The following is a 20,037-nucleotide window of genomic DNA, read 5'->3' on the forward strand; positions in this document are numbered from 1 at the left end:
AGATGAAGGCAAAAAGAGAAGGAGGTGGCAGAGGATGAGATGGTTAGATAGCATCACTGACTCAAGAGACATGAATCTGAGCAAACACTGGGAGATAGTGGAGGACAAAGGAGCCTGTCAGGCTATATACAGTCCATGGGGGTCACAAACAGTCGGACACCACTTGAGGACAGAACAATAACAACAAATAAAAACAGAAGCTAGTCCAATATAAATAGTTCAACTGTTCATAGGTAGCCCTGGTGGAATCTGACGTTTTGATTCATTGGACAACTCTACAAAAAAGTCAGAACAGAAAACAGGCAAGATCTTTTTAGAGGCATTTTTGCATAATGTTCAGTCAAACCCCATGGGAAAGCGATGGGCAGAAAAGCAGTGGGTGGAGGACAGACAAAAACGTCCAAAAACACAGCACTTTGTTCTTCTGCACGTCACTCCACTGGCTCTGTAGGTAAAGTGTACTGCTGCTGCACGTTTATAATCAAGCAGTGTATTAATACTCTAACACAGAACAGCTCAAACACATACAAGCGGTAACCAGAAAATACACGCCTGCATCAGGACCTCAGAAAATGCTCATACCTAAGCTGGGCACCCACAAGTCTGCAGGTGTCTGATCAGGGGGAAAAAAAAAAGTGATGCTGATAGTCAACAGATGCAAGTTTGGGTTGCTTTCCACAGAAACCAGCAAATTAACCCTATGATTGAATTCTTTCTGCCTTCTAGCTCCCCAAAGTCCAATGCTTTGGAAGAAAAAGGAGGTTGCTATGTCGCCAATGAGGTCATGCTCAAAGCCTAAGAAAAAGTTTAAAACGAAAAAATCAAAAAAGAAGTTCTTGAATAACCTCGTTTTGCTAGTAAGTTGGCCATTCAAGCTACCTTGGTGAAGCGTGAAGACAAAACACACAAAGAAAATGAAAACAAAAACACTATGGGGGTATGAGAAAAAAATGTTTCTAAGTAGAACTAAACTAATATAAAATTGATAAAGATTTACTAAGTTGCTCAGTTGAAGGAAGAAAAGAAATGAACAAAATCCCTCAAGGGCACCGAACCAACGATGCCGTTCACCGTCCGGGCAGGCAGCTCATCCAGGTGACGTCTTCTCTCCGATACCTAAACAAGTCCTAGAACCTCAGCTGAGACACAGACTCTGTACATGCCCTCTGTCTGCCTCCAGAGAAGAGTCTGGAACTCCCTGGTGGATGGCGGCGCTACCTCATTCTGCGAGCAGTGAGTGATAAGGGGTCAGCACACATCTGAGAGAAGGAGAGAGGGTGCCCAAGAAGGGGCTCACCGAGGGGGGGTCCCATCACCACAGGAGGACCACCAGCGCCGCACGGGGTATCACAGGGTCCACTGCACCGCTCATCCTTCTCAACCACGCACACGCACTAGGGCATTCCCCCAAGAAAACAGCTGGGCCGGAGTATAAATCAACATGTATTTCAACCTGGAAGGACAGTAGCATACCTCTTTCTGCCCAACTGCTAGCTGGGGGGCAAATGTTCCTTAAGATTCAAGCTCCTGTGCTCTGGCCCCCAGGTCTGTCCACAAGGGCTGCGACCTTCGAGGCCCCAGGGACAAAAAGCCACCAGCGAATCCCTAACAGAAAGAGATCACAGAAAACGTCCCATTCACGTCACAGTCCACATGCAGGGGACTCCTGGCTTCTTGGGGTACCTTCTCCCCAGCCTCTTGTGAGAATTCAAAGCCACTGTCCATCTCCTTGTCAACCTGAAAGCCAGCCATCTGGATGACCCTCTCTCCTGGTTCTCCCCACACCCGATGGCCCCGTGTCTCTTCCATCCTGACCTCTTGGTGCTGAGAGGTCTCAGGAACAGGCTCCAGACCTTTCTCTCAGCCTCGCCTTCCCAGCCCCCACACCCTTAGTCCTCCAGTTCTGTGAGTAATTTCTCCCTCCGGCCACTGACCCAGCCGTCTCCCTCCCATCTGCAGTGCTGAGTACAATGTTACCTGGTGTTCCCTCCGTCCATGAACCTGACACTCATCATCCATCAATTTTTCCTGCATCTCCAGGTGGTCCCTCCTGCAGGAGAGATGTGCATCCCTTCAGTGGGGAAAAGACCCCTGACCAACTGGAAAAGACCCCTGACCAATTTCAGTCACCCTGCCCCCCAGCACAATGCCTCAAACATATGCCATCCAAGGTGGAAGCAGCCCCACCATGACAAGTGGATGAAGAAGAACCAACAGGAAGGTGGGGCTACTGGCTCCGCGTGCCCACAGCTAAGCATCAGGGGAGCCAGCGGCACACCCAGCTTTATTCCCTCCCGCATTCCCAGGCTGGGAGTCACCCCACAGGCACCTGGAAGAACTGCACTGAATGAAGGGGGCAGACACTGAAGGAATGGAGAATTCAAACCAGGCAGCTCATCTCCTGAAGCCTCTGCCTCTCCTGATTCCTCTTGTGGTTTTCCTCCTTTCTGTTCCAACAGGACACTCACTGTGAGCCCCTCTCTAATGATGCTTATAGCTGCTGCTATGAAAATGACAATGACAGTTTCTCACTTTAAAGTCACAAAGGGAAGGCCTGACTTTTCCTCACTTCTTACCTGCAGAAACATTGCTATCTATACCTCCTGTGTATCGTTCAACTCAATTTGACTCACTGACAAGTGACGTGCAGAGCTCAGACCTACACAAGGGGTGGAAAGCAGGGGAGGGGGAAAGAGGACATCTCATGCTTTGAACAAACTCTGTCCTCATCTGATCTTGACAAAGCTTGGGGACTTCTCTGGTGGTCCCATGGTTAAGACTTCCCCTTCTAATGCAGAGGGAGCAGGTTCAATCCCTCCTTGGGGAACTAAGATCCCCCATGCCTTGTGGCCAAAAATCCAAAACACAAAACAGAAGCAATATTGTCACACATTCAATAAAAACTTTAAAAATTATCTACATCCAAAAAAAAAAAATCTTAAGAAAAAGCTCAGAATGAGTGAGAGACAAAGTTCCTAGTTCTTCTGGTACATATCAGTCCAGAGAACCAAATGCCCATTTTTTTCTAACCCAGCAGACGATGCTCCTTCTCGCCTAAGATGACCCCCAAAACCCTCACTCAAAGTCTGTAACATGAATTGCTATGTACGAGCCAGGTGTCTTTTGCCCCAGAAAGATAACTCAGATTGTCTGGTGGGAAATAAATCTGAGTGCACAGGCTTGCACCAATATTCCCATGAAGTAATTAGCACCTCATTAATATGCAGCCCATCAATCTGCACAAGCCTCTAAGCAACTGAAATGCTGTCCAATTAACAGATTTCCTCAATAATTGATTACCCTAAACCCGCTGGCCTCGAAATTGCCGTAGGCTGATAAATTACACTTACCAAATAACATCTGATAGATGGCCATTAAGGGGTTCAGAGCTTCTCTCTCTCCTAGGTAAAGTAGCCTGATGAGGTCTGAAGTTCAAAGACCCTTGATTTTACTCTCAAAGAGTGTTCTGTGCTCTAACAGTGTCACCCAGTGGCAGAAGGCGCCGTCTGTGTTCAGAGCAGCTGTCGCTTTTTAAAAGAAGTATTTGTCACATGTGTTTCTTTACTCAACGGAAAAGAAGACCATTTTTGAGGAATTGCTCTAAGAAAACTAGCATGTGTAAATTCAAGAAAAACATGCGGCTGTCACATGAGGAGAACTCCCCTAAGTCCAAAATTACTTTGAAGCCTTTGGGGGCCAGGCAGATGTGTGCCCCTCTGAAGCCAGACATGCGGGAGGCCCCTGTGACCAGGGGGAGGTGCAGGTTTGATGTGAAATCTATTCAGTGTTCCAGGGCTGAGCAATACGGTCCCTCATGCCATCTGCTTTCCCGTCCACCATTCAGCCCTTTCAATTCTCAAAAGTTCGGCTCTCCCACAACAAGGAAAGAAAGCCCATTCTGTTCCAAGGTTGACTATCTGATTTTAAAAACTTATGAGGTGAAGTTTAATTGAAAACAATAAATTATTTATCTTCCTTATCTGTAACGAGAGAAGGCTAGACCAGACGGCCCTGAACTCCCTTCTTGGTTCTAACATTCTGAGAATACAGAAGAGTTCAGCTTATCTGGTGCTCCCACCACGGGGCTTCTGACCCAAGGCTGCGAAACCGGCCCCATCATCAGGGCCTGACGGACCCCGGGAGGGCACCCTTCTCATGTTCCATGCACACCCCACCATGCCCTCCACTCCTCCTCATCCCTGTTCCCAGGGTCTGACATCTAGGCTTTCTGGTCCTGATGCGCCGTTACTCCACAGGCAGCCACCCTCACTCCTAGTCCCTCGAGAAGAGTCTCAGTGGCCTGGTCCAGGGCTAGAGATGTCCACACAGGAGGGGGCATGGACTAGGCTTTATTAAACCAGAACCCCAGTCCAGGGAGCCCCTAGATACTCCAGTCAAGAACCACACATATATCATATATGATCAACAAAAACGAAGCACTGTTTATTCTCCTTTGTGTGAAACCACCTATATAGCAAGTAAATTAAATTAATTCGTCTGAATCCTAAACTACCCTGAAATCAAGCCACAGTTCAGCCTTTTGCTCCTTCTTAGCTCTTCTTGACATATCTTGGCCTTCTCTATAAATCCACTTTCTTCCTGCCTACTCCCAACAAGCCCAAACACGTGAATTTCATACAGTCAACGACGGTTTTTTCTCCTCGCTGCCTTACATTTAGAAAATCACTATCTACTCTCACAGGCTATTCATAAGAAGATAAAATTTTGCTACTTCCTGTCTGAAGAATTGTGGGCAGTCTGTGACAAGAGGCTTTAACACGTACACATCTGTGAATCTGGTAATTCCACTCCCAGGAATTTACTCCAAAGAGATAATCAGACATGTACACAAAACATATGTATAAGAATATTTTATGTGTGGTTCATGAGAGTGAAAAAAGAAACCCCACTCAAATATCTAATAATGCAATACAATCCACCTTTAAAATCATATTATTAGAATAAGTAATGAAAGGGGAAATATTCATGATGGATCGAATGGGAGATAAACACCAGGTTCCAAAATAGTATGTCCTTTATTTTCTAATACGTGCATCTGCGTGAACAAAAGGTATTTGGAGTGTCCAAAGACCAGCTGTATTGGCATTGCCCAGGAACTCGCTCAGTGCACGTGCCCTGAGAAGCACAGGGGGAGTGCCCAGTGCAACCTTTTGAGGGAGATACTAAAATCTGCCCCATTGTACAGATGGGGAGATTGAGGCCCAGAGAAGCGAGGTAAATTCCCTAAAGCTGCAAAGCTCGCACAGCTAGCTCCAGAGTCCACACTCCACACTACTCTGCTCTAGCGCCTCTCTGGGATAGCTCTGCACCTCTAAATGTGCTCTGTGCTCCTTTCCCTCAGTCAACAACACGATGCGCCCCACTCTTCCTAAAGTTTCAGTGCTTCTGTCACAGAGCTATGGCTGGGGCGGGCAGGCGGGGGGCGTTACCCCAACACAGGCACCACCACTGACACACCTCATGGTGAAGATCTGCTTAACATCACTGAAATCTTTAAAAAGATGTTTTGACATAAGTGCACATTAAATACCACCCCCCATCAACAGAAATCCTAAAGCCCTTGAGTGGCAGCATGGAGCATGATATGGACTGAACATGCAAAGCTTTCCTGTCACCAGCAAGAGTGGGGCTGCCACTGACCATTCCATAAACACCCGGGACAAGCCACCTGGCCTACTGTCTTAGAAATCAGGCAACTTTTGATCAATTTCTTTTACTCTTTTGATTCCTGCATTCAACATTTGCATGCATCAAAGTACTTAAATTTTATATAATGCTATTTTATAGTCATCAAATTTGCAAACACACACCACCAGCCTTTACCCACAAACTGAAAATTCCTGAATAAAGGCGCCTCCCTTAGCACATTTACTGGATATGACTTTCTAAGGTGTTAACACCTCGGAGACTACAAAGGGGATGCCCTGGGAAGATGTGGGTTTAGGCCTGGTCCCCGCTGAGAGGAAGGAAACTACACAGACCAGAAAAAAAAAAAGCAAACTTCCTGCTGAACTAGCTTTCAAAGCCCTCAAGCATTCCTGCTTTTAGAAACGAATAGTAATTTCATAAAATGGATGACCTGGTCCATTTTACGGGAAACTGAACAAGTATTTTCCAAAGAGGGGAGTATCTTCAAAAAGGACTTAACAGAGAAACTTAGAGCAGAGACAATCTGTTCAACTTCCCCGGCACCAGAGAGGAGGAAACAGAGGCCCAGAGATTCAAAGAGAAGGTGGCCAAGCCCGGACCATAAAGTGCGTGTCTGCCCCGGCTCCCACTTGGCTGGACTACACCACCTCACTCACTTCTGACTCCTATACTGAACTGTATTGAGTTTTCTAAATTCATTTCCTACTGATCTGGGGGGGAGGGTGGCACCAGCACTACCACCACCATTAACAGTACCTCTTGATCAGTAACTGGATAGCATCTTTGGAGATAATAATATGCTTCAGTTATAAGTATCCACATTTCCACCTGCTTCCACATCCTGCCGAATTCCAGAAGACTACAAAGTCACTGTGACGATTAAAACAACAAAACAAACAAAAACACCTCTTGTTACTTCCCTGGTGGGTCCAGTGGTTGGGACTCTGCGCTTCCGAAGTAGGGGGCATGGGTTCAATCCCTGGTCAGGGAACTAAGATCCCACATACATGAAGCATGGCAAAAAAACAAAAACAAACAAACAAACAAAAAACCCATGCCTCTTAGGGTAGGAGAAAACAACTCATTTGCCTTTTTTTAAAAACCTGATATTAACATTGAGCAACTACAACACTGAAGAACAGTGACTGTTCAGACTCAGTGAGTGACTTCAGACATCCTCTTTGGACTCTCCACTCACCATCTCATTCTTCTCCTACTAAAGCCAACCATTCCTCAAGCATCATTATCCAGGATCAAACCAAATCAATTACCGGAAAAGTAAAAATCTGCCTTACCAACAATGGGACAAGGAAAGACAGGCCTTAACTAATAACCAACCCCAATATTCCATCAGGACATAAACTTTAGCATAGAACCCAGACACCAAGCCCATGCCTACCTCCACAAAAATGAATGACCGTCCCACTTTTCTCACTAACCTGTGACTGCTAATTATTTACCAAGTGGCAACTCTAACCCCACTTTAATCTCTTGCATCCTATATAAAAATTAAGATACCCAGTCACTGAAATGTACCTGCTTCCTTACCACATCCAAACCAGCTCTGGCCCCATTTCTCTAACCCCACCTTCAAGTCATCCAGCACAAGCGCACACCTAACTCTGCCTTTCCAAGAGAATTCCAGAATCCCAATGCTCTTCCAGGCCACACTCGCCCTGCTGCTAAATGAACTGAATCTCTACAATGACACGTGCATTCCTGGGGGCTGCTGGCTGGGGGGATTTGACACTCTTTTATCTTAATAAGTTACTAATAACATGAGGTACAGCAAGAGAAAACCTGAAAATTAAAGGTCCACTAACCTGAATCTTGACTTATTGCTTCTCTGGGTCTGTTTCCTTAATGGTAAAATGACAATTATTCTATACTTTTACAACTTTTCATCTCAAATACACTATGCTCTGACTTCCAAAAACTCAATTACTTCACGTGCGAAATACAGCAGAGTTGCAAAAACCTCATTTTTCACTCTAAAGAAAAGAGATCTTCATGTGAGAAACAGTGGTTACAATTATGCGCTTTTCTGGATGGTTAATATGTTTCATAATTATACACATGTAATATCTGATTTGATTTCTCCTTCCACAGTGACAAATTAGCATGAGGACTGGGGCACGTCTCCATCTGGGTCTTTGGAATACTGTCTGGCGCTAACTAAACCCCAGAGAGCAGCTGTGCGCACAGCCCAGGTACTTTTAATTAAAGTCTGTTTTCCCACTTACTCCTCTTCTGGTTACCCGGTAGACTTTCTGTGAACAACAAATAGCCAGTCTTGTGATGAGGACACCAAAACCAGCATAGGGTTATTAAGCCAAGGCCAGACTACGAGTGTCCACTCTTTTGTACGAGCCTTGAGTCAGCCCCTAAAGATCTTGGAGGAGTGAGATGTGGTCCCTGCTGTCCAGAGCTCAAGGCCTGGAGGAGACAGGCTCACAATCAATACTATGATATGTACACCTTGAGGGTGGGAAGACCAGGCCAGTGTCAGGGATAAGGTCTTCCCAAGACTGTACCTCCTCCCAGCTCCAAAAGGAGGAAGGTTCTCCCCTGTGACTCCATCAGTGAGGATGCCCTGGACCACACTCAAAACCTGCCTGAAAGGAGCGGCACCACAAGGGCTCGCTTTTACCTCTCACAAGGACGTGGCATTAGGCTGTGCAAGGCTGCCTCGCAGGTCAGTGGTGTCAGGGGGGCACTGGGATCTTCTCACTGCTCTGTTCTGCTCAGCAGCCCTGGCATCTCCAGGAGGAAAGGCCGACTAGGAAGGTGCCCCCCATCCGGCGTCCCTTTATCTGGGAGGGAGGCCGCTCCCAGAAGCCCTCTCACTGGCCAGAGCTGTGTCCTGTGATGACCATAGCAACAAAGGGCCCTGGGAAAATGGGGACACGGCATTCCAGCAGTGAAGGGGGGACATCTGTTAGGTACACAATCGACTCTGCCACACACAGACAGTTATGGGTGGAATGGGTCTCCCCCAAATTTGTATGTTGAGGCCCCAACCCCCAATGTGACAGTATGCAGAGGTGGGGTCTTTGTAAGATGATCAGGTCTAAATGAAATCACGAGGGTGAGGCTCCCATGATGGGACTGGTGTCCTCATAGGAAGATGAGATAACACAGCTGGCATCTCCCCCCACCCCATCTTGTAAAGACTCAGGTGAGAAGGCTGCCTGCCATCTGTAAGCCAGGCAGAGAGTCCTCACCAGGAATCCCATCTGCACCCTGATCTTGGACTTCCAGCCTCCAGAACCATGAGAAATAAATGTCTGTTGTTTAACCCACTCAAGTCGTGTCAGACTATTTGCAACCCATGGACAGTGGCCCACCAGGCTCCTGCGTCCACTCGGCCTATAGCAGCCGGAGCTGACTAGGACACAAACCCAATTCAATTGTCTTCAAAGGCACTCCGGCCTTCTGAGGAGGGGCTCACCGGGCCCCTCTGGGTGAAGTCAGCGGGCACCCTGGCTCTCCGCTCCAAAGCTGACGGGGAAACTAGAGTACCAGTCGTTTCTCAGACGTGTTCTGACATCAGAACATTCATAAGGAAAGCTACAGTGAGCAACAGAGACGGGGTCCTTTTAATGGAAACCCTTCCTTTTAATGGAAACCCTTTCAGCCTTCAGCTTCTCCTTCCACAAAAACCTCCCCTTTTCTAATGAAGGGGATTTTGGCAAAAGTTCAAACGTAAACACATTTGTCGTGGGAGGAGATGCCAGAACGAGGGAGTAAACCACACTGACGTGAACTTTCTCTGCTTGAACTCCACACATTAACTCAGCTCCCCCAGAGGTTTGTCATTCTAGGTTGCCAGGCCTTACCGTGTTCCCTCAGGTTGTCTTGCAGTCACAGCAAAACAAAAACAAGGTGCCCCAGCTCCAAGAGGCTGTCTCTGCAATCTAGACAGTGATTTCCACCCCCCTCCCCACCCCCGCCACCTAACAGGCCCACCCAACCTACAGACTAGATACAACCCCCCTTGGGCCTCCACTGGAGCTCTGACTTCCTCCATGTACAGGAACAGGCAGAGGAAAACTTTCAAAATAAGAACGGGGGGAAAATGACAGCAATCTACTTGGCAAGGAATACAGAAAAACAAAAGCCTGAAAACAAGGAGCCTGCATTTAAACCAGCAGGTCTCAGGTGCCACCATCTCTGAAAAGCCTAACATAACATAGCCTTTCTTCTTACTGGAAAGGAAGGGGGCTCGAGGTTAATTAGAAAATAGTCAAGATTTCAAAAATGTATCTATTCCGAGAGCATACAGAGGCCTCAGAGACATAGGCACTTAGCTTGACTGACAAGTAACAGGCACATCAATCATAACCCAGGTCCTACAGAAACTGGGTGATATTACTCATCTTTATTCCAACAAGATGGTTTAGGGATATTTATTTTCAAACATAAAATGTTTTATGTACAATTTATGACTACTTCAAAACTCTCATATTTATTTGGTAGCTTCCACCAAGGATATGCTCTCTTAAAATAAAGCCTTACCCATCGCCCCTTCTTCCCTCCATCCAAGTATGCACTTACCAGTGTCTACAGCCCCAGGTCCTCAGCCAAGAGGGATTAGGACAAGTTCCATGAGTACTAACACATCCTCCATCAGGCTACTCACTCTGGCATCTCAATCAAATCTGTTGCTTACCAACAATACTGTTATATTATACGTTTTCCCCAAGTCTTGATACATCCACAGCAGCAATACTGATTAAGAACAGGACAGGTGGTAACTAGCAAATGCTCTGCTCAACCCCAGTGGCATAGGAAATGGAGAACTCTGCTTCTCTCTCTCCCTGAAGTTACCCAATTTTGAGATGTTCTTATTTCTTTTGTTGCAACAGGACTCCTTACTCAAGAACTTTGCATCCAGAAACTTCCCATCAGCTTCTGACTTCTCTACAGCTCTTCTCCGGAAGTTCAGAACTTTGTATCTGTTTTAAAATCCACACACAACAGGAGCTACTGGTTAATCAAATGAAAAGGGCAAGGATAAAGGGCATATCAACACATTCATAATGAAAATTTCTCCTCTACTTAGAGCTGGTTATAAAGGAAATCATTCACAGCTTCCAGAAGAACAGCTATAAAATAACTTAACAAGAAACTACAGTTGTATCATGATAGCTAACTACTTCCCTGATGCCTTAAAAAAATAATAAAACAAAGAATCTAAAAAGCTTAATTAAGACAGGATAGTTTTACCTACTTAAATGAAATATTCAAAAGCAAAATATAGCCAAAGGCCATGAAAAATGTTTCATTTAAAAAGTTTTCAAGGTAATTCAAGGAACAAAAATCACTACCCTTTAGTTCATAATCTTACAAATGCCAAACTGAGTATGAACCCAAGTATTTAAGAATCAAATTTAAAAATTTTAAATTCAGTCTATAGTACAAAATCTACAAACACAACGGTACATGTGATATGATAATTAGGAAGGCACTATCAACTTTATTTGGTAATTTCATCCATGAACCACTGGCGTTAAAATCATAAACCTTACTTTCTATTTATAAAATATATGTTAGCTTTGGGGGAAAAAAAAATCTCTGAGTTACCACACTGTGTTTCTAAATTTCATTCTGTGAACCCTATACAAAAACCAATGTCAAGGACTCAGCTAAAGAACTTCCCTTCCATGCAACATTTAGACTTGCTCTCAAGCTGATAAACTTTCAAAAACACCTCAGATCAGTGCCTTTCAAACTTTTCTGTCTGTAATTGTCTTTATACACAGGGACCCAATAACAAGCCCACACTAAAACAAACTGAAGTAGAAGTTTCCAGAAGCAATACCAGCCTATATACACTCTGATAATTTTCACTATTTGGGGGGGGGGAGGTAGCAGGGGGTAATGCTTCTTGCTTAGTGGCTCAGTTGGGTCTGACTCTCTGCAATCCCATGAACTGTTGCCTTCCAGGCTCCTCTGTCCATGGAATTCTCCAGGCAGGAATACTGGAGTGGGTTGCCATTTCCTACTCCAGGTAATGCTTCTTGTGACCCACTAAATTGATTCTGTGATCCACTAATGGATGCAGCTTGGAAAATCTTATCCTAATTCATTTACTTAACTTTGCCACCAGCTGCTGCCAGCACTCAGGGTACTAGGGAAGACACCTGAAAATTTCCAACAGAAATGTAAACTGGAAGACAGCATGTATGCCAACTGTTACCATTCCCTCCAGATGGGAAACACTTAAGAACCACGACCTTTTAAAAGCTTATTTGGGCTTCTATTACTAATGCTGAAGCCATCATCTTCTCCTCTGTCTAATCTTTAAAATACCATTATTCCAATCGCTAAAGAATAACCTCAAATCCTTCTAGCTATGTGTGAATGAGAAAAGGAATACAAATTAGAGATTACTTGGAGAATTAAGTTTGTTCATAGTTCAGCAATAAGCCTTTTTCTCCATGATGACGAACATAGGGGATGGAGATCACCAAGGCGGTATTTTCTCCCCTTACTAAAGTGTTTTTTAAAAGCAGGTTCAACAGTTTCTCTATCCACAAATAAAATGATAGCCATAGTACAGCAATATTTAAAACCAACTTTATGGCATTTGCCTATTTGTTAAAAATTACAGTATAACTCAGCTTCTTAACACCAAAACAACAATTCTATTTACATATTTTTTAAGAAACAGGACAAAATCCACAGTTAACTGGAGTGAACGATGAGTAAGATGGGGCTTCCCCTGGTGGCTCAGTGGTAAAGAATCTGCCTGCCAAGGAAGGAGACACAGGTTCGATCCCTGATCGAGGAAGATCGTACATGCCGAGGAGCAACTAAGTCCGTGCACAAGTACTGAGGCAGTGCTCTGCAGCAAGAGAACCTACCGCAATGAGAAGCCTGCACACCACAACTAGAGAGTAGCCCCCACTCACTGCAACTGGAGAGCGCCTGCACATAGCATGGAGACCTAGCACAGCCAATAATAAATAACTAAATAAAATTATTTTAAAAAATAAAAAAAATTAAAAAAAAAAACAGTAAAAGGAAGTTCTCCAGTCCTGGGTACCTGCAACACAACTGTTCAAGGTCATTTACACCGACCACATGGGAACCGGGCCAGAAAATGGTAAGGGAGGCAACTAAGAATTGATCTGTTTTTCTTCCTGGTAAAAAGAGACGTGGCAGCAGTAGTGGTGGTTATGAAACAGGAGAAAGAGCTAAGCTTTAAAGTCTGAGGAGCCCAAAGCCAACTCTGCCACGTATTAGCTGGATGACCTTGGTTCAACAATATAAATACCTAAAATGATTATTCAATAAATATTAGCATGTGGGCTGAACAGTCCTAAATGTCCCCACATAGTGCATTTTCACAACACTGGAGGTAGATTCTGAGTGCCAGAGCGGCTGAGGCAGCAGTCCTCCACTTTTCTGGCTCCAGGAACCAGTTTCATGGAAGACAATTTTTCCGTAAACAGGGGGCAGGAGTGGTTTTGGGATGATTCAGGGACATTACATTTACTGTGCACTTTATTTCTATTATTATTACATCAGCTCCATCTCAGATCATCAGGCATCAGATCCTGACAGTTGGGGATCCCTGGGCCAAGGCACTTATCCAAATTCACACAACTAGTCATGGAAAGGCCAGAGTTCAAACATAAGTCAACTCATTTCAAGACGTGTGTGGGGGCTGCCTTCTGAGCCTGGTTCCTTATCTTCCCTTCTCAGGGTTGCTGTTTAGATTAACATCTGCTAATAAGGACTCATCACTCCCATGACCCAGCATCTCAGCTGCTACCTGCGCAGGTCACCAAATATCTCAGGTGAGTGGGCTTCACCTATTCAAACTCAGAAACTTATCTTTTGTTCAGCAATAGAAACCTTATCTTTGTTTTCCTCCTACCCTCTCACTGCTCCACCCTTCAAACACACCTCCCCTACAAATACCTTTTATTAACCTTAGGAAATATTTCACCAGCACTGCAGGCAAGGGTACACAACACCTACCATGAGTATGTTTACTAAAGGAAGGGAGGTGAGTGTCTAACGTTTGTTAGGCAGGGCTGAGTTGTCAGGCTTCATTCAGAGCCAAGACAATGACAGACAGACAGCACAAAGGCTGGACTCAGAAGGCACGGCAGGAGCACCCCAGAACAATCACGAGGGTTAAATTGTATTTACCCTGTGAGGTCCTGACCAGGGACAGAATGAAGGCAGGAGAGCGACTGAGCCAGTTGTGGCTTGGGGATCCGGCAGGAATTAGAGGGGCAGAGCCTCAAATATGCCAGGAATTCTGCTGAAGGCAATAAACAATCTCATAGTGGAGGGTAGGCTGGCATTAAAACAGTTTTGGAAACAGGAAGTACCGGGACTGAGTGGTTAATGAGTGTCGACAGAACTTTTCAAAATGGGGTTACATTTCTCCCTTGCTTTCCTGTCCACCTTAGTTGGCAAATGCTACCTCCTCCACTTCCTTACTCCTCAAAAAGTGGGTAAACAGAAGCACTGACAGGCTGGTTCCATGAACAGAACCAAAGCACATCAAACAAGTTAATTTCACCAAGTTGATCAAAGACATGTCAATAATACAACATCACCCAATCACTGAATCCAGTCTGTTTTAAAAACAAAGAAATTAACTGTGCATGTGCCCTCAAGGTGTAACAAGCTAGCTATATATGTTAGACTTAAACTATTAGTTTTCATAGAAACAGTAGACAGTAAATGCCTGCATAGATCAGTATTTGCCAGTTTAGCTCTTTGTTTTACACTATACATCCTATCACTAATTATATTATATACTTTCCAAGTATTAAGAATTCCCCAGTTTGGGTTTCCCTGGTGGCTCAGTGGTAAGGAATCCGCCTACCAATGCAGGGGACACAGGTTCAATCCCTGATTCGGGAAGATCCCACAGGCTTTGGGCCAACTAAGCCCATGCACCACAACTACTGAGCTTCTGCTCTGGAGCCCAAGAGCTCCAACTACTGGGCCCACGTGCCACACACTGAAGCCCATGAGCCCTAGAGCCTGGGCTCTGCAGCAAGAGAAGCTACCGTACCGACAAGCCCGTGCAGCAACAAAGACCCAACACAGCCAAAAATGGACAAATGCATATTAAAGAAAGGAATCACTATTTTGCCAAACCAAAAGGGAATACAACCCATAAGGCTGACTTGGAAAAATACACTCATAAATCTAAAGGACATACATTGAATTTATGAATGTTCAGAAAACAGGACACTGCTGATATATAGCTATTTAACAATCTGAAGAGATACAGTGGCTTTTTACCCTTAGGGAAAAAATTATGAAACAACCTACCTGATTAAATAATATTATCTAACAAAAGTAGATTTCCTAATACATTCATTATTTTAATTAAATTAAGTACTGATAACATTATGAGTTTACAATCATAAGTCATACAATCATATGATCGAAAGTCATTCCCACTGACATACTACTTTTTAAAAAATTGTATTAGAGTTGATTTACAATGTCAAGTCAGTTTCTGCTATACGGTTAAGTAAATCAGTTATACATATACATACAGCCACTTTTTCTTAGATTCTTTTCCCATACAGGTCATTACAGAGTATTAAGTAGAGGTCCCTGTGCTATACAGTAGGTTATTAGTTATTTATCTTATATATAGTAGTGGCATACTCACTGACATTTTTATTTAATGCCTGATTATAAAACAAAGATACAAAGTACCCTAGATGAACACCTTTGCATTTAATCTAGTTTTATTTTGCCTCTAATCTAGTTTTATTTTGCCTCTAATCTAGTTTTATTTTGCCTCATTCTCACTTTTTAAAATAAGCTGTTTCCACCTCACTAGCTAAAATCAAATTTTGTTTTCTCTTAAAATAGTTCACTGCCAGTTTTACAAGATCCAACTCAGTGGCTTGAAATGACGGGATGTTACTTATTTCCTCATTACATCTGCTACTGACCATTTTCTTTACAATTAATCCAAACAACACATTCTGTCAAAGGCCACAGGTCCAAGCACCAAAAATGCCAGGTCTTGGTCCCAGCTCAGCCACTGCCAGGCTCTGTGGTTCAGAAAAGGATCATGTCCCTAGTGGTCAGTTTCCTCACCTGTGAGCCCCAGACCAGGAGAGCAGTGATTCTCACCAATCAGGACAGACAGACAGACAGACAGACACACACACACACACACACACACACACGACACAGACTGAACACAGACACACACTGGACACACACACACACACACACATACACACACTGCACCAGGCAACACAGTCACGCCCCAACAGAGACAGGCCTTTCTAAGCCACTCCATCTAAGCCACTCCCTAACTCCGCAAAGGGGAAATGTGTGAACTATTTTTGCCCATCTTTAGGTATGCATGCTAAATCGTTTCAGTCTGACTTTTTGCATGGCCATGGACTGTATGTAGCTGGCCAGGCTCCTCTGTCCAGGCAAGAATATGGGAGTGGGTTGCCATGCCCTCCTCCAGGGGATCTTCCCCACCCAGGGATTGAACCCATGTCTCCTGCGTTCCTATACTGCAGGTGGATTCTTTACTGCTCAGCCACCAGGAAGTTCTATTTTTTTCAGTATAATAGAAAATAATAGGGTGACTCTTCAGGAGATCTGTGACCAGAAGAAATCCAGATTAAATTCTGTATCTGAAATGCAGCCCCTCACTGCTTGTACACCCAGACTCTCCATGCTTAGAGGCAACCAGGCAGAGTAAGAAAGCAAACCAGTAAGACAGCACAGCACTCCTCTCTCAGCATTCCCTACAATAAAGAACACTACTGAATTAATAACAATTAATAACAACTGCTCTAAAGAGGCCTTCCATCCAGTCCTCCTCTGTCATCTGAAACGATTGATTTCACCACCAGTAATTTGACATCAGAAATTTACAATAAACTAGTCCATGCCCATTCTTCCCCAAAGCACAGAATATCTCCAAGTGCTGATGGTGGTGTTTCTGGATTGTTCCTGGCTCAGCCAGGATGCTGTGATTGAAAAAGAAAATACATCAGTCAGCGCTTGGCTTGCCAGCCGTCAGCCAGGTCACAGTATTGTCATTGGTCACAGTCCCGATGAATGACGGTTCTGCTCTTGACACCACAAAGCTGTGCCAACCACTGGCTGGACTAGCCCCTTCCCAAGTGTTCTTCCTGCTGGGAACCTGTAGAATGTGACCCAGGCCGCCAGCCTGGCCCCACAGTTAAGCCACAATGTTAATTTGAGGGTGAAAATTTAGGAGGTCACCTTACCATTGTGTGTGCTTAGTCGCTCAGTCATGTCTGCCTCTTTTCGACCCAGTAAACTGTAGCCCACCAGGCTCCTCTGTTCATGGGATTTCCCAGGCAAGAATACTGCAGTGGGTTGCCATTTCCTTCTCAAGGGAATCTTCCCGACCCAGGGATCAAACTTGCGTCTCCTACTTTGCAGGCAGATTCTTTACCACTTGAGTCACTTCAGAAGCTCAACCTTGTTATTACTGCTTCTCAAACACACTCAGAAAGCAACAGTTTCATGGCTAAAAATGCTGTCCCAATGTTCTCTTCATTTTCAAAGAAAAAAAATGTTAAAGCAGGTAGCCTGCACTAAGGATTGATATTCCTCCCATGGGACTGTCTTAAAATGCAAATGAGGTAAGGTCAGGTCACTCATCACAAGCTTCTCTAAACCCCAACCATGGCTGTCACTCCCTCCCCAGGTGTACTTCTCACACCTCATCTCCTGCATATCTCTCCAGACCTTACTCCCCACCCTCCAGTCCCACTGGCCTCCTTTCATTTCTTACCTAGTTTGTGTTCATGCCAGTTCCCCCCACCACAGCTCATCCCCATTGCAAATCTCTCCCTACCAAAGGCTCACCCTTTAATCTCCACTCATACACCATCTGCCCAGATCACCCTATCTAACCTGGGTCCTTCCACCATTTGTCTCTGTCCTAAGTTTGCATGCTGCCCCCCAGCCTGCATCTGGAACTGTCCAATTTACTGCTGGGAACATGTTTTTTGATCATCTCCCATCTAGGTTCAGCTCCCCCTGATAGTTCAGCAGTAACAATCTGTCTGCAGTGCAGGAGACCCTGGTTTGAGTCCTGGCTTGAGAAGATCCCCTGGAGAAGGGATAGGCTACCCACTCCAGTATTCCTGGACTTCCCACGTGGCTCAGACAGTAAAGAATCTGCCTGCAATGTGGGAGACCTGGGTTTGACCCCTGGGTTGGGAAGATACCCTGGAGAAGGGAATGGCAACCCACTCCAGTAGTCTTGCCTAACAAATTCCATGGATAAAGGAGCCTGGTAGGCTACAGTCCTAAGGGTTGCAAAGAGTCGGACATAACTGAGCGACTAACACACCGTCACCCGTGTAGGTATTCAAGCTTCCCAGGCAGCCCAGCGGTAAAGACTCTGCCAGCCAATGCAGGAGATGCAGGAGACACAGTTTCAGTCCTTGGGCTGGGAAGACCCTCTGAAGTAGGAATGACAACCCACTCCAGTGTTCTTTTTTTTTCTCCTTCACTCCAGTATTCTTGACATAAAAATTCCATGCACAGAGGAGCCTGGTGGGCTACAGTCCATGGGTTGTAAAGAGTCAGACACGACGGAGAAACTGAGCATAAACGCACTGTTCTTTCTAAACAGCATGCAATTAGCAGGAACAGAATCAAAGTTCCTGCCTTCATCAAGTCTATCTTCTGTATTGTGGCAACGATTTCAGAGTATATCCTAAATGCTCCCACAGTTCATGATTATGGTGATGCAATAGGAACACTTCTTATGTCTTACTTAGAATCTGTGATACCGTCCAAGCCCAGTCTACCACATTAAGGACAATGACAGAGACAAGAAATAATTAAATTCAAAGATTCGTTTCAATTATAAAAGGAAGAAATCAGTAGGTATATTTGGAGTACATTTCTTAGCCTCCAAAATGTTCAACTCATAAAAGCTGACTAAAATTAAATTAGAATATTTCCAAATTTAATGATGAATGCTTTAAGGATGCCCCCAAGTAGAAGAGTCTCAATTGTTTTAAGCAGAGAATAGAACAGTCTTTTAATTTAGTAAAACAATATTAGGATAAGCAATTAAGTGATTTCCTATCACAGTTTATACTTCAGAGTCAGGTGTGCCTTTGTAAACAGTCTTGGGAGAGACTGCAAACATTAACAGTCACTAATTTATTAACTAAAGCCACAGAACTGTATGTTCAGTTGGAAGAGTCAAAGTAACAGTGTTCATATCTTTAAGATGATTAGTAGTGGATCCAAAATTGCTAATTTCCTGCTTTGTGGGTGCTTAGCTGCTTCTGTAGACATCTTAATGATCACTTAATTATATCACAAGGAACATAAAACAAAGAAATAACAGGATGGAGTCCTCCACTTTTAGGAAAACAGACCATCAGCATATTTGGATTCCTGTCCATAAAGGACAAAAGCCACCACCGTGTCAGTTACACAACAACCAGTAAACAGGCTTCCTAAATCCAGGTGTTAGCAGGGAGCTCATCCCCAGATGTGAACTGCCCTTTGCAGCTCTGTGTACACACTCCAACTTCCAGCCCTACAACTGTAAAGAGAAATATACAACACACCGCTGACAAAAGGACTTAGATAAAATAACTGACAGGTTAATGATATGCTAATTTCCAGGATATTTCTCAACTACTAAAGGAGCTGTACTATCACCATAGGACAAAATCCTTTCACCATTTTACTTAGATAAGAATCTGTGTTTGCTTGGGGTGTAGCAGAAATGAGGAAAAGTAAATTGTGTCCTTGCTATAAAGTTCCACCATCAATACTTTGCTTGAATAAGTCCTGAGTAAAGTTTCTCTAATAAATCAATTAACTGTTATCCAAAGAAAGAGGGAAAGTTCTGAGGTTGAAAACAGACATAGAAAAGTTATAGTAATCTGATAAGTAAATAAAAACTTAAAGGAGGGAAAGGGATGTTAGTTATCACTCCAACTATAAAAACTGGGATTTTTCACATACAAGGTAACCTGTGGATGAGGGAAAAGGCTTAACAGACTCACTTATTTCCCTATTAAAAAAAAAAAATTCCCCTCACCCAAGTTTTGGAAGCAATGTGATCCTAAAAAATTTGGAAAATCAGAATAGTATGTAGAAAATAAAATATCATCCATGAATGCATCACTAAACACATCCATATTTTGATATATTTTCCTTTCACTTAATACATATGTCTTTTCATTAATTTTTAGCAAAATGAAGGTTATACTAAGGAGACAATTTACTACATCTGTAAGCATTCCATCCGTGATAAAATACTTTTAAAATATGGTTGCATAATATGGCATTAAACTGGTTCACTTTTCCTTCTTCTTATTCAAAAAGAAAGGTAAT

General features: G+C 44.0%; 1 protein-coding gene across 8 annotated transcripts in view; it reads right to left on the reverse strand.

Moving 5' to 3' along the window:
* The window catches only part of FAM107B (family with sequence similarity 107 member B), an 83,303-nt gene that overhangs the window by 34,438 nt on the left and 28,828 nt on the right, over nucleotides 1–20,037 (reverse strand). The window contains exons 1-2 of one of the 8 annotated variants that reach the window (XM_069547524.1): nucleotides 15,766–15,937; nucleotides 10,549–10,628 (exon numbers count right to left, since the gene is read on the reverse strand). The exons of 2 other annotated variants lie outside the window; for them this stretch is intronic. The gene's annotated coding sequence lies outside the window, so the exon portion shown is untranslated. Of the gene's footprint in view, nucleotides 1–1,977; nucleotides 2,051–2,329; nucleotides 2,504–10,227; nucleotides 10,629–13,836; nucleotides 13,973–15,765; nucleotides 15,938–20,037 lie in introns of those variants that run through there. 5 more of the 8 variants (XM_069547521.1, XM_069547527.1, XM_069547525.1 and 2 more) reach the window with 5 other exon arrangements.

Source organism: Ovis canadensis, chromosome 13 (assembly GCF_042477335.2).
Source record: "Ovis canadensis isolate MfBH-ARS-UI-01 breed Bighorn chromosome 13, ARS-UI_OviCan_v2, whole genome shotgun sequence".
Classification (NCBI taxonomy): Eukaryota; Metazoa; Chordata; class Mammalia; order Artiodactyla; family Bovidae; genus Ovis; species Ovis canadensis.